At 48.0% G+C, this 27,721-nt stretch overlaps 1 protein-coding gene across 1 annotated transcript in view; it reads right to left on the bottom strand.

Annotated features, from left to right (window-relative positions):
* Positions 1-27,721, bottom strand: part of NOP14 (NOP14 nucleolar protein) — a 423,446-nt gene that overhangs the window by 94,236 nt on the left and 301,489 nt on the right. The gene's annotated exons all lie outside the window — the stretch shown is intronic.

Here is a 27,721-nt window from a genome sequence, read left to right as displayed (position 1 = left end):
GAACCGCCCTACTCTCCTTGCGGATTGCTGACAATCAAAGAAGACGACCCCCAACTCAGATTGTCAGGAAGTATTGGGAAGCAATGGGGTGGTCACAGTAGGTGACTTGCTCCGAGATGGCAAACCGATGGACTTTAGTACACTCACCTCTTAATTAGGCGTGAATGTGGGGCAGCACATCAAACACGCTGCATTCCTCAGAGGAGTGCCGCAGAGATGGCCGGGCAGCGAGGGAGAACTACAAGAAGATGAGCTCATAGAAACATCGTATGATATAGCGGAGGGGACGCACATACAGTGTCGAGTATATACGAGTTATTCATGTCACAATGGGGAGATATGCTTGAACAGACCAAGTGCAGTTGGGAAGATGACTTGCAGGAGCAGATCACAGATGTTGCCTGGAGTCGAATATTGGCATATCACAAAAGGGTATCTAGGAACGCAAGGCTCCAGTTGACTCAGTTATATGTCATTCACAGGGCGTATTGACCCCAAAGGAGATAGCCAAGTTTAGCAAGGTGTTAGGCAGAAACCTGTGCAGTTCCCTTAGGGACCACTGCAAAAGATTTAAGACTACAGGTGTTTGGCAGTAAACCCACTTGGTAGCAGTCTGTACCACACAGATTCACTTGGTAGCTGTGGCTGAGCAGTCAGACTTGCCTCAAGAAGAGTTAGGCAGTATGCAGAGTATTCACAATAGGTACAGAGACACTGTAGTACAAGCAAACACTGACCAGAGCTTTGGTGTAAAAGTATATAATTATTTATTTAAAAACACACTTGTGATTTACACTAGCAAAAACGAGGTAAGTAAATTCAGCACACAGTCACTATCATATATATATACAACCCTATTCACTTATTAGACAAGTCTTAGTGAGAAACACCACTTATTTTCAGACAGAGGTGAGCGCTTAACATAAGATGACACTAATAAGTTGTAAAGAAAGGGAGGGAAAAAGGCAGAGTTAAGGAAGCACACAAGTTTCAATACTTTTACAAAGAACCACAGGAAGGCAGGATAGGCAGAGTTCTACTGGAGAGCAAGGAAGTCAATTGCAAGGCCCACTCTTGGAGAGAGCAAGCAGAAGGGGTCCAGGTTCACACAGTGGGGTTATGCCCAAAGAGTCTTGTAGATAGTTCGCACAAAAAGGATGAAATTAAAGTCAGGAAAAGTTAGCTAGGTTGTCCCAGGCTAGCCCAGGTTAGAAAGTCGAGGCTTTACTGTCACCCCGAATGGTCTGTCGCAAGGGAAGCCAGGCGGGACACAGTACCTTAAGTTTGAAGGAAGCTCCAGCTGGGGCAGTTGTTCCTGGCAGCAGGTGCAAGTCGGTGTTTCGTCCAGAGGAAGAAGAGGTCTCGCCGTGGAGGAAAGATGAAGGTCGATACATTGCCAGGGAAGAAACCAGCCGCGGAGTTCTCCGGTTAAAAGGAACTACACTTCTCTTCGCGGTAGTGGTAAACTGTGGTATTCCGGTTTCCGGGGTGCTTGGCACGGGCAAGGCGGCCACGAGATGCTCCAGGAAGGTGAAAAGAAGGCAAAACTGGTTATCCCCACCAGTCAAAGCAAGAAGAGACTCCAATGGAGATCTCCTCTGTCGTCGGGAAAAGTGGTGAGACGGTTCAGCAGGGCTCCACCGGTGGTGTCGTCGTTGCAGGTCGGCTCAGTTTCTCCCTCCTTGGATTCTTAGGTCCTGTGGCGACTTCTGAAGTTCCAGTCCCCAAAGCCCTGCTTTTATGCAGCACACCCCCATTCACTCAGCCTACCTGTCAATCAAACATGCTAAGTGGTGAGCCGGCCGGCTCACCACTTCGGCCAATCACACAAGAGTGCGACTTGAGTTACCAAGGTAACTCAGTCCAGGGTGCCTAAACCCCCTCCCACACCCCCTGTGGTATCCAGACAGAGTGGCACCACTTTTGGAGGCTTCTGTGGAGAAACCTGCCAAAAAGTGGAACAAAGGGCACGACTTGGGTTGGAGTCACAGAAGAGAACACAAACGCCATTTTAGAATCGAGTTCTGGCAAAAAATACCAACCGGTGAATTAATATTAATTAAATAAACCGGCGCTATGTTCAAGGCTATAAGAATTAAATAAAGTTGGTAGCCTCAAACAATGGGAAAATCCCATAGAGATATATTTGCGGTCGAATATAAAAAGTAGTATCCACTGCCACCAGCCAAAACTCGATCAGGGGGACGGAGACGTGCCCCCTCGAACAACAGAACCCGGGGCAATCAAATTGCCCCGACCAGTACGTCCACAATATGATGGTTTGTACTGGTTTCTGTTCATAATCTGGGACTAGTAAAGCCAATGGTGACTTTACATGCCCTGGGAGACAGTAGTTAGTCCCAGGGTATGGAGTCTATGTTGGGGGGTCGCTACGACACCCCTGGGTTACGGCACGGAGGGTGCTGTGTAACCCACATAAAAAACACATGAGACCCTATGGAGTAAAAGACCCCATAGCCCATAAAACACATTGAAAGATAAAGGAACACCTCAAATCATGTCTAAGAGTGGGAGTAAAAGAATCTCACTCTTAGCAGGAGAGAAAAACATAAACCCCAAAAATCCAGCAAAGCTTCTGGGGGACTCACTAGGTTTGGGAAATTAACCTTACAGAGAATTCTCCCTAACACAAGGCAACTGAGCAGGCCTGCCCGAAATGCGGGGCAATTAATGCAGATTTGGTGCATATGTTCTGGGCCTGGACTATGGCATTATTGGGATGAAATTGCACAGGCCCTGGCCAAGGCGGGGATAACCGTAGATATGAGCTCCCCTACAGCCTGTTTGCTAAACCTTTTCACGCGGCCGAAACAGGTGAGACATGTTAGTAGGTTGAAAGACCTAGTATATATCCTGGAGAAACGTAGGATATCAATGGATTGGAAAGCATGCAAGGGTCCAGAGGTGCGCCTTTAGTGGAGCGACCTCCAAAAGTGGACGCTTGCTGAAACCTCAGTGTGGCAAGAAGGGGCCCGCCGTGGCCAGGGTTCACAAAATGGGATGCCTGGAAGCACATTGTGCAAGAATTGTGGGCTTCAGAACATGAAGATGCCCAGGGTGCCAGTAGTACTGAGACACAAATAACAGACTAGTGGGAAGAATTGCTGCAGGAAAGTAAGGTGTACTGTGTAGTACAATGCACGTGGAGTAGGCTGGGTCGAGGGTGAAGAGAGTTGAGGGGTGCGAGTTTATGGAGACACAATAAGCTGTACAATGTCATGTGATGTTATGCGAGTCTAAGTTACACTGTTAAACCAATAAAAATGTTTTTTTTTAAAAAAAATGATTTGTTTCATGGACCAGGCCATCTTGGCCCTCCACGAAAAGTCACTTGTTTATCCGCTGCACCTCTCGGCTTTCTCACTCCAGCCCAGGTTACCTTTTAGCTTGTAATACAGTTCAACAAAAGCTTGTTTCCTTCTCGTTGCCACACTTCAGTACAGGTTTCCCTCCGCCGGGCTCAAACCTTTCAATATCAATTTTGTGGGGGTTCCCTTCCCCAAGCTTCAATCACAACTTCATAGGCTCCCCTCTGTCGGGCTCAATACTTTCACTTCCCTACTGCTCCCGAAGACTTTCGAAACTGCAAGGCTTTTGCTCTTACCTCGGCATGACCACTTCGACCTTCTTTCTGCAAATGCCACTTATCTCTCCTACACCAAGGCACCTTGGTAAATGCATCTCTCATATCCAGGTTTCCCTCTGACGGTATCAAACCTAATAGTTAAAATCTTACATCTCAGTTCTTTCTCTTCCCGCTGCTTCTACAGCATCAGACATTTCACAGAGACATTTGATTGGGCAATCCTTCTTTTGCCGGTCCACTCCGTTTCTTTAGTTTACAGTTCTTTACAATGCACATGCAACCTTCCTTCATTGGATACTGTTAATGTCAAGTTTTATTTAACAGAGACCGGACTTTCTTTGTTTTCATCAACTCATCAGCTGTGTTAATTCATTCTCGTCTTTCGCGGCTTTGATACTGAAGTCAAGGCTGATGCCACAACTACCGCTGCACCTCCCCAACTGGGTGGCTGGTATCCTTGAAACACAACCAGGGTTGGTCTCTGCTCTCTAGCTGGGTTTCCTTGCGCAACCTTTAAGGCCCTTCGGAGGAAACGATAATTTGCTGGGGTGTTCAAAGTTTCTCCGTACCTCGCTTTTGTCCCTCGGCATGTCGCTCTGCTCCGCTTGGTTCTCAGTCGCCCTAGAAGTACTGCACATTCTTGTACATTGCCTTGCTCAGAGTGTGTCTGTTTCACCTTTTAACCATGTGTGGAGGGCTAATGGGTACCAGGTGTATGTAATTAAGGTCAAGTGCCTGACCCTGCCGGATCTTATTAGTGGGACGTTTCCAATGTATTGCATGGGTGGTACTCCTTTCAGACTCAGACGACCTCTTCCTCGGCTCAGTGTTTGTGTAGGAAGGGGCGGATCTGGGAAGTCGGAATATCCTGGAAAATAGGATGGGACAGGGATATTTGGAAGGGGGATACCATGTCTTGCCATTGGGTGTTACGCCCCCACTCCATGAGGACCCCTCACCCAGGTGATCCTCCTGCACTTGTCTACCCCCAGGGTCTGGATTCAAAGGCAATGGTCTTGCCCTGGCCACTTGAGTAAGGGATCTCCAGGGTCTAGGCAGTGAAAACACCCTTTGGTTTTTCACAGTCATCATCCCAAGTGATAATGACTCCTGCTGAGGTCTAGCAAGCTATTAGCACAGAAAGTGATTGTAGCAATCTTGTTTTGGAGTTGAAGTGAAACAAATGTACTTTGGGCTACTTCCTTTACTTGCTATTAAAGTGAGTTAGTAAATCAAAGAACAAATTACTTAAATCTCGGTAATGTTCTCGGTGATGGATGTTTCTGTGATGGATTTTCCTCCCATGAATTCCTCATCTATGATGATCCTATCCCAGCACAGCTGTTCTTCTGAATCTTTTTGGCTGCTACTGTGTGCAGCCCGGCTCAATCCGATGCCTCAGTGCGCCGGACGGGACGTCGGGGCCAGTATGAACTGGGGCACCGTGACCTCCGTTCCATTCTTTTTCCGTAGCACTCAAACTCTGAGGAACCGTAGAACCTATGGTGTATTAGCTTTCCGCCAAGAGGGGCAGGTATGGTGGGCGATTTGGAATCCGTGGGAGGAACATCCCTCAACTAGACAACCACCAAGAGGTAAGTCATTTGTTCTTCTAATGGATTCCTTCCTCCCATGGATTACTCATCTATGATAGACTCCGAAAGCAGTATATAAATCTGGAGGAGGGAGGAAGCAAGGACACCACCTAAACCATAAAACTCTGGAGAACTGCCCTACCAAAATGAGCATCCGGGCGAGCAAAGGAATCCAAACACTAATGTTTCATATACGTGTGCAAAGACGCCTGTATTGCCACATGGTAGATGTCCAGGACAGGGACCCCCCTGTCGTCTCTGCAGGGCATAGGTGGCAGCCATTCCCCCAGTAGAATGGAGCTCCGAGAACCTCACATGCATCCTTCCACATCCAGATCGTAACATTCCGAGATGCAGGGAATGATCCACTTTGACAGTGTCTGTTTGGTCACAGCCCTGCCAGCACGATCACCAGTAGACCCAATGAAAAGCTGGTCATCTTTTCTAGCCTCTCTAGTATGAGAAGTGTAGAACATGGCGCCAGCCTTACACCCTCAGCTCCAGCAAGTTGATGCTTTCCAGAGACACTGCGGGAGACCACAGTCCATTCACGGTCAGATCCAACAAATGGACACTCCAACCAGTCGGATGCATCTGTGACCACCATAACTTGGAGCCAAGCTTGGCGAAACAAAGTCCCTTGTCTTGCACAGCCCACCAAGCTCGCAGCCACCTGGACTATCGTGCTCTGGAGTTGTACATTGCCCAAGTCCATCTGAAGGACACTACTAAAGACTGCTGGGGACTCAAGGTACCCCTGAAACAGCCTGATGTGTTTTAGTCGATTGTTTCTACGCGAAAACAAAGCCAAATCTTCATGAAGGGGAATTGAAAAGAACGCATTCTTTAAATCAATGACTGTAAAATATTTGGCTTTAGCTGGGACGTTACATAATATTGTAGCAGGGCTCAGGACCAAAGGAAAATCTACTCCAACAATATTGTTTAAGCGGAGGAGATCCTGAATAAATCTCCATGCCCCCCAGTTGATTTATTCACTGGGTATACACAGTTGTATTGCCTGGAGAGACTGATGGTACCAATATTCCCTGCTTTATTAAGGTAGAAATTGTCTCAAATACGCCTTCATCTGCTTCTCTGGACATAGGATACTGTTTTGCATGTGGCAAAATTGCATTTGGTTTAAGCTTGATCTTCTCTGCACCTGCTCCACTTAATAGACCCATGTCAGATGGACTATTAGTCCACAAGATGCTTGGCACATTCTCCAATTCTTCCTGGAAAAATCACTGTTTTACCAATGCCATTCTCTGTGGTATTTCTCCATTCTCAATTCTCATCCAATAATGGAGACTTATGAAAAATACTAATTCATCATCTGAATATTCATCTCTGAACAAATCTTTGCGTGTCAAGTGTGTCAATCCATATCCTTCCGTAAGGGCCAACACTGGTCTCCATGCTCTTCCCCATTATCTGTCCCATGGACAACCACCCTTTCTTGATTTACTGCTGCTGCCTCTAGCTCTATGTGAATGACCTGTTCTTCCTCATCATACATAGGTATTTCTGGTCTAAACACAAATTCATCAGGTATTCTCAATATTTTACCTGTCTGTCAGGGAAGCCATGTCAACAAGATATTCACTCCTTACAAAAATATTTCTGGTTCTAAAGGAATCCCTCGTAATGCTGTTTGGCATGTGAAGGCTAATATAAATTATCTCATGTTCATGTAATATATCCCTGGAGTCGAACACACTATCCCTTTGTCAGTAAAGGATATGGTCATATTAAGTTTTGTCATCAAGACATCCTATTATGTTAACTGGTGTCTGCCGAGAGTATAGTAGTGGCATGGGCACGTCATGTTCACATATAGAAAGCGGTAATTTGTCAGTAAAAGGAACAAAACTTGTGGCCCCAGAGAATCCCTGCGCATTCATGGCGATCCCAGACATTGGGTAATTTCCCTCTCGAACACAGTAACGAGTTGCTCCCATGTCCACAAGGAACATAAAGGTCTTGCCTCCTATAGTCACCCTGACCCGTGGATCTGTTAAAGATAGTACTGAACACATCAGTTCACTCTGTGGGCCTTCCTATGTGGATATAAATGTGGAATAATGTGTACCAACTCATGCCATCAATAACTGCATATATATGCCTTGTTTCATATGCCTAAGATTCCTATATTCGCCATGTATCATATACCCAAGATTCCTGCAATAACGCCACAATGCCCTTGGGCTGCAGTGGCCATTATCAATGAATACATTAAATAAATACATTCATCCCTGAAGCCATGTAAGCGTTCCCTCCCACTACTGCAATAATCCCAATCCTGGGTTTGGAAGCCTGTGGGGCTCCTCGGTTTGCTTTCCACTGTTGCTTGTTGCACTTCTGTGTACTGTGGTTGCTGTGCTTGAGTGGTCTGCATGGGTGCTTGACCTTGTGGCGATTGCATTTGCTCTGGGACAGTTTGTGCTTGCTCTATTTGTGGCGCATTTGTCTGATACTGTGTGTGATCTTGGCCATAATATTCCTCTGGTTCTACGTTATACTGCGGAGAACAGCCCATACCCTCTCTTGGTGCTAGCCAGTTCTTCTGCATACCTCCTTCCTCTGCTCCTACATGTTCGTGCTATATGCACATTGTTGACTATTATTAGGGACAATTCTCAGAAATGTGACAATTTCCTCTACCTTAGAGCCCCCCAGCAACTTTGCTGCATTTTGAAGACTGGATTTTTTTTTTACCTGGAGAGTGTAAGACCCTTTTTCCCACTCTCTCATGTATTTTTAATGCAATTTCTGAGCTTTGTGTTTCTTTTGCTTATGGAGCCCGACAAACTCCATAGGCATCTTTTACATTGCGTCACACAGCACCTTTAGTGCAGTGACACAGGGAAGTCTTAGATTTCCCAAGGTTTAACTACCTTCTCTGGGATAAACTACTGTTTCCCAAAGCAGTAAAGTGAAATTGACTTTACTTACACTTGTAACTTTCTAGACCCAACACACACCATCACACAAGCTGGAGGGGTTAGCAAGTATTCCCTTTGTCTAGCTTCTCCTGTAACAATCTTATATTACCCTTTCCTCACTGAATGGCTGGTGGCAGTGGTTTCTTTTTTACTACCGTGATGTGCATTTACCGGGGGCTGCGTTCGCAGCTGCACTAAAGCAACCAAGGGTGCCATTTTTGTCAAAATGGCCCCGGTATTCTTTGTTTGCCATTTCTGTGTGGAAAGGTCCTTCTTGAGATTTACTCTGCACGCCAAACCAGGTTTGGTCCCTTTGTTCGTTTTGCCTTTGGCGGGATTCACAAGTGAAGCCCGCCTTTGGCTCCAGGGTGTCTGGGGTAGGCAGGAAGTGAGGGAGGTGCCCGAAACTCCCTGTGCTTAGTCTCCTAGGAGACCCAAATGCACTCTGAGTTAATTGGCTGGCTGACTGTCCGATAAGGACAGCCACCCTGCTGGGTGAGTGACAGCTAAACTAGAATGAAGGAGAACACTGTATAAAAGGCAAGTGTTTTGGCTTGGAAGGCAGAGTTGACCACTGGACTAAGGAACCGAAGAAGAACTTGAAGGGGACGCCTGCTGCAACTCCTGGACCGTTGGTTTGCCCGGTGAAGCCCTGCTGCAGTGCAGAAATGCCAAGTTTGCATCGACTCCAAAGTAAGCCACCTGGACATCCATCTCGGAGCTGGTTGAATTTCCACAGAGTTGCTGCTGGAAACCATAGAGCCAGGGAGAGTAACACCAGTTTGTGTGCATTGATTTGAAGTTGGCCAAGAGCGCCAGGAAGATCCTCCGGACTCCCAGGAAGCAGGACTGACCGAGCCTGAGCCCCCTCAGAGTGCGGGACACCAGAAGCAAGGAAAGCCCATCTAGACAGCCAGGAACCGCAGTGTTACTATTTGCGGTAGACGCAAGGAGCTGAAACACGGAACAGCCACTGAAAGTGAAATTTGCCGGTTGCGAGTTTTGACCATCCCAGTGCAGTGTAGGAGTCCCCCCGACGTTCTCCCTCTTGTCCCCATGACTGAGGCCCAGTAACATTGAGATCTGCAGAGCTGCACAGGAACAGGGGTCATCTGTTGCATCCTTTCTTCATTTTAAAGGTACTGAATAAACTCTAAGAGAACTTACCTCTTGCTGTAGAGTTGCTCACATCTTCTACTACTCAAAAGTCTAACAGCTTGTGGTCCTACAGTGATTCATCTTTTTCATCAAAGACTTCTGAAACCTTGTGCAAAGACTTTTCTACTTGGCTCCAAAGAAGTGCTATCTAGACTCTGGCCTATTGACTTTGGCTTAACCTTTTTTAACTGAATGACTCTTATTGGGGGATCTGAAAGTATTTGCCTGCTTAAGAAAGATTTGTGGGATCTTGTTTGCTCTATTAGTACCCGGCGAGAGAGAATCTGAATGCAACAAGCATTCCGATTGGCTCTCGCCAGGTCCCTACCCGGCCGGGAATCCCTCCGTCGGGATTCCACGGCCTTTGTTCCCGGCGGGGGGCGTGGCAACCCCTCAGCCAATGAGGAGGCTCGAAGCGGGGCCATCCCCTGCTCTGAGCCTCCCCGCGACTGAGGGGCTGCCTTCGCCCCCCGCCGGGGACTCGGGTAAGTCTTTTTTTTCCGATTTCCTTCCCTCCCTCCCAACCGCCCCCCCAACTTACATTCTTGGTCCCCGGCGAGGGACAAACGAGGGAATCCTCCAGCCGTGTGGAGACTCAGAGCAGGGCCATCCCCCGCTCTGTGCCTCCACACGGTTGGGTGCTTCCCTCGTACCCCGCCGGCGACACAGGTACGTTTCCCCCCCCCCCGCTTCCCTCGTCCCACTCCCACCCTCCCAACCCCACTTACCTTCTTTTTGATCTTTTTTCAGGAGCGTACGCGCTGGGAACACTTGTGTTCCCAGTGCGTCCACTCCCGATGGCCGCCCTGGAAAGGGAAAACTGACTCCGTTTTCCCTCTCCATGGCGGCGGCCATTTTCTTGGTCGTTTTTTTTTCTGTCCCGAAACACCGCAGCGTTTCGGGACAGAAAAAAATGCCTTTAGTGCCCCGGTCACGCAAATAATGCGGGCCGGGGTACTAATTAAGCAATAGGACCTGAGCGGCGGGGGCATTACCGACTCAGGTAATGCCCCGGGGCCCATAGGTAAGGCCCCGAATCTTTTCCTTTTTACTTGCTCTTAACTAATTCTGAATGCCAACAGTAATACATTAATGTCAACAGCACCCTAGCAATTGAAGTCACATGAGGGTGTAGGTCTCTGCTGTATGCCATCCCGAAGGGGTATTTAATGATTCTGGACCAAGACTGAATTTTAGAAGTATCTTTTTTTTTTTAAATCATCGCATTTTTTGGGGGGGGGGGGGTTAAAAAAATTATATAAATTGGGTGTGGGTGTACGGGGATAGAAAAAGAATTAAAGGGGATGGGGTTTGGGGTGGTAACCCCACCAAAAATAAAATTAAAAATTCAATGAGTTTTTTCGAGAAAAAAAACTGCAGTGTACCCAGCGAAAAAAGACCCCGCGATGAAATGACCAGGAACCTTTTCCACGATGACACTTTCTGTTGTGAGCTAGTGTAGGCTGATAGTGCAGCTAGAGGAACCTTTAGTGAATTAAAAACTAAACCAGAGTCTAACAAATGAGTTAGGTACAACACAATGTGGGTAGGCGAGCAGTCAATGGGATTGACGCCCTTGGTTTTACAGCAGATGACAAAGCATTTCCACTTACTGGAATAGCAATAACGAGCATTAGGTTTTCTAGCCTCCCCGAGTATGTCCATGCATCTGAGGGAGTTGAAGGTGTCCAAACTATGACCTCAGGAGCCAGGCCGCTAAATTCAGAGTTTGCGGGCATGGGTGTAGTGTCTCCCCTCTGTCCTGAGACATGTTGTACAGGCAGGGTTGTTTCACAGGGGGGGTGGTGGGGGGAGAGGGACATTGCCATTAGATGAGCAAACCAGGGTTGGCAGGCCCACATGGGGGCCACCAAGATCATGGTAACTGGTTCCTGGTGCATCTTGTTGGGTATGGGAGTTGGGGGGTGTGGGGGGGAGCGTAGACAAATTTCCCTGACCATGTTATCCAGAGTCCGTTCACCTTGGAGCAGTTCTGGGGGTACCTGGAGGCATAGTCTTGGCATTGGGCATTCTACTGAGTTGTGAACGGGTCGCTGTCTGGGAAGCCCCATTCTGCGAAGACGTTGGAGACAATGTCTTTGTGCAGATGCCATTCGTATTCTACGGGCAGTGTGAAATCTCTGCTGAGCACGTCCGCTAGAAGATTGAGTTCTCCTGGAACGTGTTGTGACAGTAGGAAAATCTTGAGTCTGAGAGCGCACATCCAAATGTTCTGGGACAGCTTGGATAGCCCTGGAGAGTGTGTGTGCCCCCTTGTTTGTTTAGGTAATACATGTTATGTGGTGCTGTCTGTCAGGACCAGGACTGTCTTCCCCTGTAGCTGTGTCTGAAAGGCCTTCAGTGCTTGGAATATCGCTAGCAGCTCTAACAGATTTATATGGTTGGACGCTACTTGTGGGGATCACACTCCATGCGCTGTCTGCTGAAGCAGGTGAGGCCCCCCACCCCGTGAGAGATGCATCTGTCGTGAAAGGGGCTTCTAATGCAGGAGTGGTGAAGGTCTTTCCCTTCAAGAGGTTTTCCCTCGACCACCACTGCAGAGAGAGAGAACGAGGGCTGGCGAGACAACTACCAAATCTTCCCATTGTCCGCTGGCCTGACACCACTGGCTGTTAAGCCACTCTTGCATGGGATGCATGCGCAGCCGCGCGTGGGAAACTAAGTAAATGCATAACGCCATCATACCTGGCAGGCGCATGGCCTGCGTACTGTCACTTCCAGATTGGCTACATATTAAGGGATCTGAGAAAGCATGTTCTGAACCCTCTTGTTGGAGGGGACGAGGCTGTCCTTTCTCTGAATCAGAGCCCCTAGAAATTGCTTGACTTGGCTGGGGACTAAGCTGGATTTCTTCTCATTGGTGGAGAATCCCAGACTGAACACAAGGTCTATTGTCTTCTGAGTAGTCACTAGGCACGTTTCATAAGAGTCCCCTGTTATGAGCCAGTCGTGATACTCTGCACAGGTGTGCTGCTGCTACTGCCAGGACTTTCGTAAACACGCTTGGCGCCGAGGCAATGCAAAAGGGGAGTACCTTGAATTTATAATGCCTGTCCTCTATCATGAACCTTTCTGTGCACTGGCAACACTGAAATATGAAAGTATGCATCTTTCATGTCCAATGTTGCTGTGTAATCCCCCTGTTTCAGTGGGATTCCTTCCTGCAGGATTACCATACAAAACTTTTGAGGTTTGACAAATGTGTTCGCTGGGCGCAAGTCTAACCCAGGGCACATGGTGAGGTCCTATTTGGGTACAAGGAAGTACACTGAATAAATACCCTCGTTTACCTGAAGAATGGCGACGGCTTCTATGGCGTCCTTTCCCAAAAGTGCCTCTACTTCTTGTATTAGGATTCACAGATGGTCTGGCGTCAGGCGTCGTGCTCTGCGTGGTCTGAATTGTGGCAGTGGGGGCTCGGGCGAATTCCACACAGTACCCGTGGGCGACCGATTTTAGAACCCACTGGTCTGATGTAATCCCCCTCCCATGCCGAAAGGAAAGATGTTAAGCACCCCCCCGACAGGGGTGACATGGGAGGGGACCTGGATCTGAAGGTCATTTCTGACCAGAGGCTGTGGCTCCTCTGGAGTTGGGGCCTCTGCCTTTCCTGCGCCTAGGTGGATAGTTGGCGGGGGTGCTGGATGCTTGTCCCGAGTTCCAGGTGTTTCCCGTATTGTACATGTTTTGTGCGGAACGGGATTGGCCTCGAAAGGACCGGCAGGGACCGCTTCCCCTCTGGGGGGGGGGGATGTTTGTGTGATTTGCTGAAGGGACTTAAGTCTTGTGCTCTTTTTTGGCAGTCTCTAGAGCATCGTCGACTGCTTGACCAAAGATATTCGACTCCTCGATAGGTTAATTAATAAGGGCTCCTTGGGTCTCTGGCTTGAAGCCCGAGTTTCAGAGCCAAGCTTGCCATTTGAGCAGGGTTAGGGATCTTCCTGCCGTCTCTGCAGTATCCACCGTGTTTTTTAGTACATTTTGGTTGACCTGCCGGCCCTCGGCCACGACGGGGATAACTGGCAAGCAACGTAGTGTTTGCTATGCGCGTGGTAAAAGCAGCTGCTGTGATAATTTGCTTACCCAAGGCATACAATCTTTTTGACTCCTTATCAGTAGGTGCCTCTCCCGTAGCAAGGTGTACTCCCGTCCGTTTCAGGGTGGTGCTAACCACTAGGGAGTCGGGGGTGGCGTGGCCTTTAATATATGTAGCGTCAGTAGGCGATGGGCAAAATAATTTCTCCGCTCTTGGATTTACTGCCCTTGTCTGGACTGGTGTGACTAGGGAAGGAGCCAATCTTCTTTCAATGGAATTCAGGAGAGGTATGGCTTGGCTGGAGGGGGGTTTTCTTTAAGAATATCCTCCACAAAAACTTGTTCAGGTAGGGCCTCCTGGGTGGCGATTTTAAAATAATCCACCGCCATTCTTAAAATGGCATTGAATGCCTCCTGATCGTCCATTGGGGATGCTTGGCGGGCCGGAGAGGAGGGAGGGGAATCTAAACATAGGACATCCGTGTCAGGCCGCGTACTGTGCTTCGTCATGGTCAAGGGGTAGACAATTATTGCACTTATCGTGCTCGTCCTTCCAAGGGTATCTGGCCCTGCAAGAGGGGCAAAACCTAAATGGTGTCCTTTCCATAGCGAAAGGTAATAAAGACGATGACCAGACCTAGAGGGCAAAGATAGGGAAAGAGGAGAGACATAGCTGAAAGGATATGACCACCCCGACCCCACTGATTTTACGACGGCATTGTGAAATGGTTTAAAAAAATAAAAATCTAATCATGGGTTGAAACAAATTCCACCTTTAATATACAAAGATGTACATCAATATGCTTCATACAAAACATTCCTAAAATCCTAAAAAGAAATATTCATAATACAGAAGAAAAAAGGAAAAGAACAAAAAATAACAGCTTCAAAAAGTATCTAACTCCAATGCTCTGATAAAATAGCAACCATTGATGAGGTAGTACAGCCTGCTAGAAGGGACCATATTAAAGAATTTACCTAAGCCACGTTCATTTCGTAGAATTCGTAATATTTCCCAAAATATATGACACACAGATGAGAAAGGGCCAATAATCAAGGACCCAATGTCGAAGTGTGTCCGTACCATTTGTGCAAAATCTGCAGCTAGCTTGATCCGAAGGAATCCAACCAAATCGAAGAATTATTCCGTATTATGTTGCAACGAAAACGCAGGAAGCTCAGCCGAGTTACTCTATCCGGGTAAATACTAGGGAATGGTTCTAATATACTCAGATCTTTATGTTCTCCATGCAAATGTTGAAGGGAGCTGTAAGTATGTAGAAATCCCTGCGCTTTAATCCAGTCTCAACTATACAGTCTCGATTTTACTTTCAAGGAGTTATTACAAAGTTCCTCGGTTGAACTTCCTATGTCCTCCAGAAAGTAATCAAAAAAGTTACTATTGGTTTTACTCCCCATGAATAGGTGTGGTCTATACTAAATGTGTATGAGAAGGTCTGACTTCCCTAGAATTATTGTTCGGTATTCTGAAGGTTTTATAGTAATTTGCATTTACATAGCGCTACGAACCCTCAGGCCTCAGAGTGCTGCTTATTACCCACGGTGTGTGGTGCTCATTTATCGACATCGGAAGGACGAAAAGCTTAGTTTGGCCCCGCCGGGATTCGAACCTGCGTCAGCAGGCTCTGCACGGATGTCAAAGCGAGTTCTCTACTCGCTGTGCTATTTGACCAGATATTTATGCTTTGGTCTGTGTACCTTCAAGCATTGTGGTGTGTTTATATAAATGTATTTATGACTCTATGACCAGTACTTACCCCCAAGACTTAACTTGACTTACTGACTTACTTGTAGTTCAAATAAACCTTTATCTTTTATAATACTTCTGGTTGTCAGTGTTTCTATTGAATCCTTGGTATACTACAGGTTCAGTGTACTTTCCTACAGCCCTCTCACCCTCCTAAGATAAGCCTGGCTGCTCTGTCTACACTACCATATACTCAGGTGGTAGAGCCTTATAACAAGAGTGGAGTCTTGTCCTGTCTCAGTTGAATCGTTTTACTAAGCCCTTAGTTGGACTTCAGAAAAACGGTCTACTCATCAGCCAAGGCCTCTTTGTAGTTAATCTTAAGGACAGATCTTCTCTGGAACTCCTAATGGAGTGTAGCTACACTACTATTTTCGTCTGGAGCTTAACAAATAAGTGTTTGAGTTCTGAATCACGTGTAAGGAGACCACGATTTTGTTCAATTAGACCTTTTAATTAGTGCTATTAAATTAAGCTGGGTGTCATTACTCCTCTTGGCCTCTGGAGAATTGGTTGCTCTACCTCTCATAGGCATTTCTGCATCTTGCGTTGTCACTACATGGCACTCTTAAATGTTCACTCATTTACTTAATCTAGGAGAAACATGTCCTGCGTATGTTGCTTATCCTAGTTACCTTCCCTCATCCCCTTCAGTAGCTTGTTTGTATGTATATTTACTCTGGTTTCTTCAATTACATCTTTCTTTAAACTATTCTCATATCGTTTCGGTGAGTCATATCTTGTCCATATGACATCACTTTACACATGTCAATTCTTCTTTACAACTTCTCGATATTCATTGGTGTCAGCAAACCTCCCATACACTCTGTGCGGTATTGTGATGATACCTGGTGTCATGCAGTGTCTTCCTGTCGTTTATCCAATAGGACTGATGTGTGGGGGCAGAGCCTATCAGTGACAAACACGTCTGCTCATATACACTTACTTGCTACAAGTCTTCTTCTGGAACTCTTGACTCTTTACAGCAGATGCCTTACTTATTTTGTCCCCAATCTGACTGAGACTCATTCCTAGATACGGATTGCCTACTTAAGCCTAAGGCCTCTGAATTTAATGCAAGTCTTACATGCTCTGTGTTGGTTTTGATTAATTCATTCTTCCTGGATACCTTTGATTCCAACTATTATTTACCAAGCGCTTTACTTAACTTGAATGGCTTCCAACTATTCTACAAGTGTGTACCACGTTATTTTAGTTACCAGTATTATCATGTTATGATTGTTGGTTGATAAATACTTTTGCTAACCTGAGGAAACGCTTTCCCTTACCTGCATTCCAACTTAAGGTTTACCAATTGAGTTACAACTGCAAAAGTCCTACTGTATATATGTAGGAAAGTTTCTCTTACCTGAATGGAAAAGTGTTCTCAATTGCCTGGTATGTATAATAAATAATATTTATATATAACTAAGAGTGTCTAAGTGTCTTCTTGACTATCTGCTCAAAGGATTGTGTACTCTACTACAGCCTTCTCCCTGCTAGACTAAGTCTGGCTGCTCAGCCATAGCTACCAATCCTATTGGGTAGTTCAGGCTGTTAGGACAGTTTTTTTAAAATCCTAACAAGACTTCATGAAAACCATATCTGAGGCAGTACATACGCTCCACTCTTAACATAAGGCTGTACCACCTGAGAATGTGGGGAGCAAGTGCAGAGCAGCTAGGCTTATCATAGGAGGGACAGAGTGCTTATTTAAATACCATTAGACCGAGATACCTCTTGGGCAAGTAAGTACTAGAACATCATATAAACACAATCATAAACACCAACTCCATACCTATGGTATGCAAACCAAGGTGTAACTGTGTTTAGAGGAGCTAAAAGCCAGTCAAAGTGAGTCAAACCTAAGGTTATACATTCAGGATAGTAATATACTATTCTTGGGGAATAAGACCAGGTTAGATATACTTTTAGAATACAATCAGTATTTCAAGGGTAGTTGACCCGGTCAGTCATGCAGTGACTGACACTCAGTAAAGAAATCACATAATAATCCAACCTTGTCACAAGTATACTTCTTGCAATATTACATTTTAGAACTTATTTCAGAGCTAGTAAATCAACTCCTATACTTCCTGGAGGGGCCTTAAGCTACTCAATGATAAGTATGAACACTCAATAACTACTTTAGAATGCACAAAACAAATCATGGAATGCAAAACCCAATTACGCTTTAAGACAGACACAAAGGGCCGATTCATGGAAGTTTTTTATTAGGGCGCAATCCCATAGGAAAATGTTCCATGAGTCAGGCCCAACGTATTTCAAAGTAATTGACCTATTAGCACATAACTATCTGCTATTCAATAGCTAGTTATACCCAATATACGTTTTAAGAAGTGTATAAAACATGTCTAAGGTGAGCAAGAACTTCATGAAACTATTTTAGAGTAGCACCAAATCAATTCATGGACGCACAACCCTGGGTTACAAGTTTAGAAGAGCAGCAGATAATCGAAGACCTTGTAAACGTGTATTCTCAGTATTATGAAATAAGCACACTGAGACTAAAAGTAAATGTTTTTTTTCTGTTTCTGAAACAACTTTTATTCAAATTAACTTTCTTCTCTTTTCTCTTTTAGGAAAAAGTATATGTTTTCAACTTGGGCGAGCTCTTCTATTGGTGACAGCTTCCTGCAGCGGACTGGGTTCTTTCAGGTAAGTCTCTAAGATTAGGAATGTTCCATTCTCATTCCTTCAGGTCTTTCTTATAGATTCTGACAGTTCATTTCATATCAAATGCCTTGACTCTTCTTCAACTTTTCCAGCTCTTTGAATTATAAAGTCTTTGTTGCTATCAACAACTTCCGGTGTTTTATCTTTTAGCCACAATATATAATAGTTTCATTTCCTTCTCTTTCCCCTTTCTTGGAATCAAGTTCTTTCATATATTGTTAAATGCTCTTCCAATGAGGGACAAAAAAACAGGCTCTTTCTCTTTAACGTTCCATTTCACACTTACACGCTGTTAGGAAAGATTTCGTAATTGTAGGTAATTTTCCTTCCATGTGGCAACCCCTAAACTTTTTGCTGTTGTTTTGCACCTTGTTCTTGACTTTGCCAGAGAAGTGCAGCCTTCTGCTGCACTCCTCTGGGCTTTCGCTCCTTCTTACGGGGAAACTGACATGCCCTTAAGACAGTCAGTACCGGGGAACGCTGTTTCCCGTAGTTTCTTTTATCGTGTTGCGGCTTTAGTGCAACATGACACAAGAGGGCACTGTAAGCTAAGTTACAGCTCTCTTGGGTCTCTAGCCTTCTACAGGCCCTAGATACTCTTTTAGGATGGTATTTGATCGGTGCAAGTCATTCAGGACTCGAATGGTGGCAGCGATCGTTTTGTTTATTTTGAGCTCCTTTTGGCGTTCTGAGCACGTTTTTCGCACTGAACCCAAAATGGTGGCCTGGCTCCCAAAATGGCCAGACCACGAGGCTCCTTTGACTTGTCCACTGACCGTCTTGCTCCCTTCACCTTCCCCAGGTCGAGCGACCCGGGGCCTTCCTTATTTGGGCATGTACTTTCCCGCGAAACGTGGTTGCTTTCGCGGGCTTCTACATGTCGTTTTTGTGCCTCCAGGGTGTGGGCTGGGATGTCTGGTCCCAATACACATCCTAGGTGCCAGAGAGTCTAGGGTGGTGTGAATGCCTGGGACCACCGTGGTCCGTGATTGGTCCACGTATGGTATGTGTGTTGATGAGCGGATCTCCCATTGGCTCCCCTCCGTTTTGGCGCGAAGGGAACCGTGGATAAGAGGGAGCTGGAAACACCACTACCATGTCGATATCCTGAGTTCTCACGAACGAAGGAATACAGGAGCCAAGTATCCTGCAACCAAGAGGCTGGACCGAGGAATCGCTGGTGACCCGCTGAAGGAATCCTCCTTTGCACTGCTGTCGTCCTGTGAAACCCTTTCCTCCTTTGATCGAACCAGAAGGCCTGTACTGGTGCTTGGACCTTTGGAATAGCAGGAACAGCTATTCCCGGCGACTTCATCAACTCCTGCCAAGTAAGCCTTCGGAAGTGTCTCTGGGCCATCCAGTTGACTGACCAGCTTACAAGGGAGTCCTGCTCTGTAACCGCCGCCAGGTTGTGTTGTATTCCGAGTCCTTGTCACTCTCCCACGCTTCGTACACTTGGCGTTCCCAAGTCTGAAGGGAGGAGTGTACATTTGGCTCGAATACACACGGCCGCTCCGTTGTCCTGCTGCGGCAACAAACTGTGCTGGTTTCGTCGATTGGGATGTCTTTTTGCTCTACACGACTACGAGGCGTTCCCTGCTCTTCTGAACCTGCCAGCTGCTGAAACCAACGTGGAGAAGCCTGGGTCTGCTTGCTTCGGGGACCGGTGAGTAGTTTAGCTAGGATCTGGTCGCCCTCCTGCAGTATCCCATTGCTTTTCCCTGCTGTGTAAAAACAGCACCCTTTTGGCCGTACTCGCGCTCTGCTTCTGCCCGCTGTGGAGGCTGCGCTTGAGTTGCGGAACCTGTTCTCCTTCTGCTGTGCACTAACCCGAACTGCCCGACTTCCTCCGAAGAGCTTCCCCTTTTGCCCGTTGGCACCGGCGTGGCAGGTACTTTGAGCACAAGGCTCCACTCTTCGCAGGGCTCGGACTTCCATCTAGTTAGGTGCCTCTGAAGGCGAACTGAGTCTAAAGCGTTATCGCACTGCCTGTTTTCCTTTCCTTTCAGGTGGACTACATATTTCGTGCTTTAAACGCTTGCGACTGTGTATTTGTATATATATTGTGTTGATATGGTATGTGTTGGTTTAATATTGTGATATTGTGATTTTCTCGCTACGGTCATTATTTTAAAGGCCTTAAAATAAATGTGTATCTATTTTTGATATAACAACTGTTTGGAGTAGTTTGTAAGCGCTCTTGCTTTGTGTGCTCATTGCGGGCTTTCAGTCACCCTCCCCCCTCTTGAGACCTAGTCTTGACCGCCGCGATCGCTACCTTGATTGGTCTGGCTTGTCCAGAGGTTACCCTGTTCCAAGTAATTAGGTTGGCCTTCTGAACTTCTGCGCCACCAAGACAGAGTTCAGAAATCCGTCTTAACACACGCGTGTTCGGGCTTAAACTTCTCTCCCTCTGTCTCACTCTGACTCACACGTGCCTTGGTTCATTTACTGATGGCCCTTGAGAATGGCTTACAACGTTTCTTCTCCTTAGGACTCTAATCACCTCTTAAACACTGTATGCACATTGAAACTTCCGCCTTCCAGCCGAACTCTCTTCCACGGCTCAGCAGCGCCTCGTAAGCTCCTCCCCTCAGCTGACTGCTGAATGAAGCTCGGCAGCGCGTGTTTACCCTGCTGCTCAGAGTGTGTTCCGCCCCTTCAGCTGTGTTGTTTTGAGAACACCCGGCGGCTCCGTCACTCGTCTACTCTTCTCGGACCAGCAAGTTCCTCATCTCCATGTTACATTCCCCTCCCCGCCTTCGTTATAACGAACTTCGGTTCGCTGGCTTCATAAGTGACTTCACGTACTTGATTCAGAAAGGGGATCGCTTCTCACACTCCTTCCCCCTCTTCTCTGCTACAACGTCTCAGTCCCCCTCTCACCTCGTCACACTGTGTTCGGCGCGAAGGGCTCAGTTAATCTGGCCGCACACACCGATTAACGATCGCTCCGCAACATCAGCAACCTTTTCCTTAGCATAAGCGCAGCGGCAAAACTTCTATTACTTAAAGTTTAAACAAAACGGTCTTTCTTGTTCTTCCTCCGGCGCCTTTTAGTACGCCCAGCTGTAACCGTCGTTCTCTTCCTCCGGCTCCTCCGTTTCCTGGCAACCGGTCCAAACAAGAAAAGAAAAGGACAATACTTGAATCCCTACCAATGATTGGCGATGAGCACTGTCAATTACTCCCTCCAGCTGACAGATATACTTAACCCCTTGTTGCCCTGTTTTCCCTGGCATTGCCAGAGTCAGCGCCTGATTGCAGATCTCCTGTGCACTTCACAGTGGATTTATCACAGACCTATATATTTTTAAAGGAACCTCCAGCTACTTAAAAGGTAGGTATAAACCCCAAGACTGATTTTGATCTGTATAATGCAGACCAGGGAAAGCAAGACCCAATGTTACACTTTAAGAATGACACAATGTTATTCAAGGTAGGTAAACCCTATTGGTAAGCTTTTACACTCACTCACTTAATAATGATAATACAGTACCAATACTTATTACCTTTTAGAAGGGGGGGCATTCAAAGTTAGTAAAACAAATTCTACACTTTTTAGAGGGGGAAGAATGCAACTTATTTTTACAGGGATACAGTTAGCACACTAACTTCTTTAGCAAGTAAGTACTTTTACACTTGTTATACTTTCAAGGCAGAATCATTTCCTTATCCAGTCCTTCCCTAGTCTTTTGCAAAAGTTATCTCAGAGGCAGAAGAGGGACCCTACGGGTTTAGGTGCCAGCTGTAGGTAGGTTGCGATAGGGTTCAGTTGCAGGAAAGTCAAGGTTCCATAGGAGATCTTCTTAAACAATTAATTATCAACTTTCAGAGTTAAAGTGTTCAGGGCCTTTACAGAAGGTTCCCTATATGTGTTCCAGCATTAGACCTGGGCAAGTGGTATGGGCAAACTCCCAACCACACAAATTACCCACTCACTTTAAGTCTGGTGTGCATCCTGTGAAGCCAAGTAATAACCAAGCCCACACAGTACCTTAGGAGAAAAGATGAGCTTCGGAGTGTAACAGCACACAGGGCTGAGCGGAGGAGCTAGGTGACTCTGGGTGGCTGGTGCTGTGTTCGGACATGGAAGAACCAGGCAGTGCAGAGTCTACTCCCGGCAGCGACGTAGAACTGCTCCCTGAACAACACTCCAAGTTATAAGACCTGGGCGTGCACTGTTCCAGGCTGGGCGTGAGGGACACCGCGGCTAGCAACAGACCCCGGAAGCGGCTACCTGGCACACAAGGTACCCATGAGTTTGAACACTTACTGTAGACTAAAAAGAGTTTCAGGATTTTTGGAGGTAGTCGTTTACCAGGCAGGGGGTTGGGGAACAAATGACTTGGTGTTCTGCAAGATTTGCTTAATAGAATGAGACAGTTCCCCCACTTTTCTTAGTGACAAATCACTGCATCAACCCCGCCAAATGCTCTGCAGTGTTAAAAACCTGGACACAGGTCGGAGCCTTTTTTCCCTAATCACTAGTACCGGCGGATTTGTTTTGTGCTTAGATGACCCACTGTAGACTCCTTTGCTGTAATCTACTGCTGCATTGACCTGCGCCAAGTCGTCATACCCTGCCGATGGAAACCGACTGGGAGGAAAGCAATGTCAATTAAAATTTAATACCCACTTAAAACCTAAGATGGCCGACGGTGTGGAGCACCGAGATCGAGCTCCATACCATCCTTTCCCCAACAGGAACAATATGTGGGCATCGTCATGACCTTGGGCTCTAAAACGGTCCTGGTGTATAAGGGGAGCGCAGAGTCACTGATGGGCGGGCGCTTGGTGAGCAGATCTGGACAAGGAGAGATTTGCAGACTACAAGTTGTGGCGCCTGCCTGACCCAGGACCTGAGAAATAACGCTCCCCACACTCCCAGGGTGTTCTGGTAAGCTTAATCAGCCCTTTTCTGAGAAGGCCAACGCTCTTAGAACACTGAACGTTGCCTCATCTGAACACCACAGCGAGGGATGGGTATCTTGGATCAATCGCAGCAAGAGGGATCATAGAAGTCTCAGGTTGGTGCGCTCAATGAGCACGACAAAGTGGCCCCAATGGTGGAGGGTTCCTGATGGTGCACACCATTTCGTAAAGCATGGGAGGCCCGGCTTCCCCAAGCATTTAGTAAGTGGAGGCTCTCCATACATCAAGCTACCCACCCTTGTTTTTGGCGACCTGGGACGTCTCGTGCACCCGACTTGTCTGCTGTCTTTCTGCTAGGCCACCTGGTGAGTTTGTCATGCATTGTGCAGTTTCTTCTGCTTTGCAGTTTCTCAGTCTCTCTCTTCCCCTTTCCATCTCCCTGCTCTCTCCCCTCCATGGTGCTTTCCATCTATTTACTCGAATTGCTACTCTATTCACCTATCTTACCTCTCTCTCGAAGTCTGGAAAGAAAAAGTTCAAAAAAGATATCCTGGTCTCCAAGCCAGGATTGCCCATCACTGACACCCAAGTCAATGCTTCTTCCAGGCAGATTGTCAGACATCCTCTTTGTCGCTTCCTATCCAGACCTATGGACTCCCAACATGGACTTGTCTTCTCCCCTTTCTTTTTGTTGCCAATTCATGGTGGCACCAGATAGGAAGAACGCTTGGCATGCTTCTCATCCTCTAGGTGCATCATTAATGTCTTATAGAATGGCACTGTTATGGCCCAGGGCTCTCAGCCCAACCTCCTCCTCCTTTATAGGCATATTCCATCTCTCATCAACTTCCTTCCTTCTCCTGCCACTCCTCTGCTACCCCTGTTGCCCCTTCACCACCGACGATGTACCACATCCCTGCACCACTCCTCAGAAGACCTTTGAAAGGTGGCAACCAGCTTCACCTGGCTACCCTCAACTCTCTTGCTCTGCTGTTAAACACTACTCTGATATCGGTCTCCTTCTTGAAGACCGACAATCTCGCCCTCAGTGAGATGTGGTTCACTGCCAGCGGTGTCACTGCTTTTGACACTCCCACCCCCTGAGGGCTGCAAGATCCTCTCTAAGTCCAGGCCTAACCGGTCTGGAGGTGGAGTGGCCCTTTGCCTTCCCTGAATCGTTGTCTGCTACCAACATTCCCACTCTTCCTTCGATTGCCTCGTCTGAAGACTTGGGTGTCTCTCCTACCCTCTGGTTGACTCTTGCAACCATCTAAAGGACCCCTGATCCTGTCTCCCGCTTCCTCTCAGAGTGGTCTGACCCCACCTCCCTTCTTGCCTCCAAAATCAAGCTTCTCCTCAGTGACTTCAGTATTCACCTTGACACTCCTGTTTCGGCAACTGACTCTTCCACAGCCTCAGACTTTCTTCCCCTCACCATTCATTTGTCCAGTCCAACACACTCAAGCGGACATACCTTGGATGCCCTCATCTCAGCAGACGTCCCCATATCCAACCCTCTCACTACACCTCTTTTCTAGTCGGACCATGCTCTCCTGTCTTCTTACCTAGATATCTTAGGTTCCCCGGCTAAGCCTCTGCCTGCACTGCCAGTCTCCTCCATCATTCGACCAATGAAGTAAGTGTCAGTTCCTGTTCTTGCTGCCACTTTCATTCCCCCTCCCATTTCTGCCACGGACTCCCACACTGACTCTGCCCTTGCTAATCTTCACCCCTCTGTCATTCCACCGTATCTGGAATGCGTCGCCCAGGGAGCCGGAGCCCTGCCCCTGCAGGAGTCGAGCTGCTGGCATTTCCTGTTGACCCGGGAGGCAAACAGATCCACTTGGGGATGCCTCCCTCTGAGGAAGATCTCCTTCAGCACCAGGTCGTTCAATTGCCACTCGTAATTGTCCGCCCCCAGTTTGCTGAGTCTGTCCGCCTCCAGGTTGGACTCCACCGGGAGGTGGACTGCAGTGAGGTAGAGGTTCTACATGCTGACGGCTAGATTACATAGTGGAGGAGTTCTGGTACCCCCCCCCTGCTTATTGACATGGGACATGCTGGTGGAGTTGTCCGTCTGGATAAGGACTGTCTTGTCCTAGATGAGAGGGAGAAAGGCCTTGAGAGCCAGCCATATGGCCTTCAATTCAAGCCAATGTATGTGGGACTCCTGCTGAGTCCAGACACCATGGACGCTGTGGCTGTCCAGAGTGGCTCCCCAGTCCACTAGGGAGGTGTCCGTAGTAACAGTGACATGAGGAGCTGGCTGCCGGAAGGGCTTGCCCTGCTGCCGGTTGAAGTCTGTGGACCACCACCCAAGGTCTGGGTGGGGAAAGGGAGGAATGCTGACTGGCTCCGCTTGGGAGCCCTTCTCATGATTCCATGAGGCTGTGAAGTGCAGCTGTAATCTCCTCATCTTGTGTGGAGTACGGCCAACAGGACCGCCGCCATTATACCCAACAGACGTTGGTACCACCAGGCCATGGCCACAGCCCTGGAGAGAAAGTGAGAGTTGACTTTTTTGATGGCTATCTTGTCTTCGAGGGAAAGACTCTTTGAGCTTGTGTCCCAGATGAGGCCCAGGAAGGTCAGGGTCTGCGTGGGCTGCTGCAAAGACTTCTTGAGATTGATAGTGAACCCCCAGATCATGGAGATTATTCATCAGTGCATAGGAGGTATGGTGAACCGCTTTTGGAGATGTAACCCGGACAAGCCAGTCGTCCAGCATTGGTAGACATGGTGGCCCTAAGCCCTGAGGAGGGTTTCCACTGCATTCATCAACCTGGTAAAAACCCTGGGGGCTGAGTTGGAGTTGAGGCCAAAGGGTAGTACCTTGTATTGGAAATGGTAGCCCATGATCCTGAACCGCAGAAAGGAACGATGCGGCTTCCAAATCGGGACATGTCGGTATGCGTCCTTCAGATCCAGGGAGCACATCCAGGCTCCCCTGCCCAGTGTTTCCGCAATAAGCGCTGGCGTAACCATCTTGAAATTTTGCAGAGGAAGGGAGAGGTTGAAGGTCCAACACAACTCTCAGGCCAGCCTGGTTCTTTATGGCGAAAATCCTGGAATAAAAGCACATGCCTCGGCGGGAGGTTGGGACTTCTTCCACAGCATGGCTCTCGACAAGCGACCGGATCTCCGCCAACAGAGTTGCTGTCCCAATCTGTGGGAGAGGAAGGTGCCAGTAGGCGGTACGCCGTGGAGACTACGCAGAGGATCCAGGGGTCCAAAAAATTATGGCACCAAAATTGCACATGAAAGACAAGTCTGCCCCCCACCAGAGACACGTGACCCAAAGGGGTGAGTCATGCCCTCTTTCCCTCTGAGGCTGCTGCGGAGGAAGGAGGATTGGAAAAAGCCTTTTCCCCCTTCCTCCTTTTGTGGCTTCCTCCAGTGCTGACTCTGAGAACGGTCAGGTTGCCTGGACCTTTGGTTCTTGAAAGCCCCGGAACCCGCCAAAGGCCCGCCCCTTGTCAGAGCATTGCTGTGACTGGGTGTAGGCCTTGGGAGTGGCCTTCATAAGAATAGATGAAGACTTCAGTGTTTGTGAGCTGTTCTTTTTATCCAATTCTTCATCCGTGGTGGAGTGAAAGCGGTCACTACCCTCGAATGGAAGGTCCAATATGCGTTCATGGACGTCAGGGTTAACTTAGTAACACGGAGCCAGGCAGGCCTTCTCATGTCTGTGGCCATGCATGGCTCAGCCAGAGGTATCGATGTGGGACACCGCAGACTCCATGTCCTCCTCCGCAACCAGCCTGGATTCTCATAGGCCCGCCTTGAAGCGTGCTTGGCTCTGCGCTGGAAATTCTGGGAGGAAGTCCGCAATTTCCCACCAGAGTCTTTGGTTAACGGCTGCCAGCATGGCATCCGTGTAAGGTTGACGCAGGTGCAAGGAGGCGTTGGAGTACAGCTTTTTCCCGTACGCCTCCAAGATCTCCTCCTTGCCTAGCAGCATCGAGGACGAGGTGGCCGAGGACAACTGAGGCATAGAGTAAAGTGACGCCGCAGCGATCACAGAAGAGTGCGGTTGAGGATGCGCCAGAAGCAAGAGTGTATCCCCCTCCATCTGCCTATACTTGGTGTGGAGGCGCCGATCGACAGGTTGGGCCGAGTACGGCTTGAGCCACCCCTTCTTGGCCAGGGCCACGCCATCCTTCTGCATAGGGATCCCTGTTCTGGTAGGGGGTTTTAGGGTGAGGAATACTGCCAAGACCCCCTCCTTGGGCTGCTCTACCTCGGGCTGAGGAAGTTCCAAATATTCTGCCAAACCTGCAAGGCGTTCGTGAAAAAACCCTGGCTGAAGATGGCGTGCCGGGTTCGTCCTACTCGTCAGTGTCCACCAGAGTGCTCGGAGGGTCTGGAACTGATGGAGGCAGCCCTAGGAACCTTTCGAAGAACCCGTCTTCCGAGGTTGTAGAGGTGGCAGGGAATATTGATGGAGTGGCTACAGGCAACTGAGGCCGGAGCGCACACTGCTTGGGGTGCAGGGGTAACCTGCCCTGTGCTGCTGATGGATTAACTGTAGGCCACGCACCTGGTTGACAGCAGTCCCACCTTGTTACTCTTTCCTCCACCTGCTACGCAAGAGGGGGTATCTGACGAGCGGCCATCTTGTCTGGTGCAGCGGCCATTTTGTCGAGCTGCATGCCAAAGTCGTGGTGCCTGGCTCGCTGGAACCAGCCCTGTCCAAGTCGTTTGCTGTTGGAACAAAAGGCCCATCCCGCTCCTCAAGCCGTGACCTGGAAGGCGTATTGCCCTCGGCAGAGCTGCCGGTAGTACAGTGTGAAGGCCCCCCCTCAGACATGAGGCCGGTACTAGGGCGTTACCCCTCGGGAGTAACCCCAGTAAAAGAACATTGCGGCCCCTCGGCACTGACCCAGGAAGGATCCGGAGACCCCTCGGCCGCGAGGCCGGTAGCTGGACTAGCCTCGGTATGTGTGCTGGTGCTAGAACCCAAAAGGTTCCTCCCGGTCAGGCGCTTCCTTGGGAAGGAGTTGCCCCAACGAGGTGC

Source organism: Ambystoma mexicanum, chromosome 6q (genome assembly GCF_040938575.1).
Source record: "Ambystoma mexicanum isolate Mex_15411 chromosome 6q, UKY_AmexF1_1, whole genome shotgun sequence".
In the NCBI taxonomy this organism is placed as follows: Eukaryota; Metazoa; Chordata; class Amphibia; order Caudata; family Ambystomatidae; genus Ambystoma; species Ambystoma mexicanum.
The sequence above is the reverse complement of the archived record's forward strand: the minus strand, read 5'-3'. Positions and strand labels throughout refer to the sequence as shown.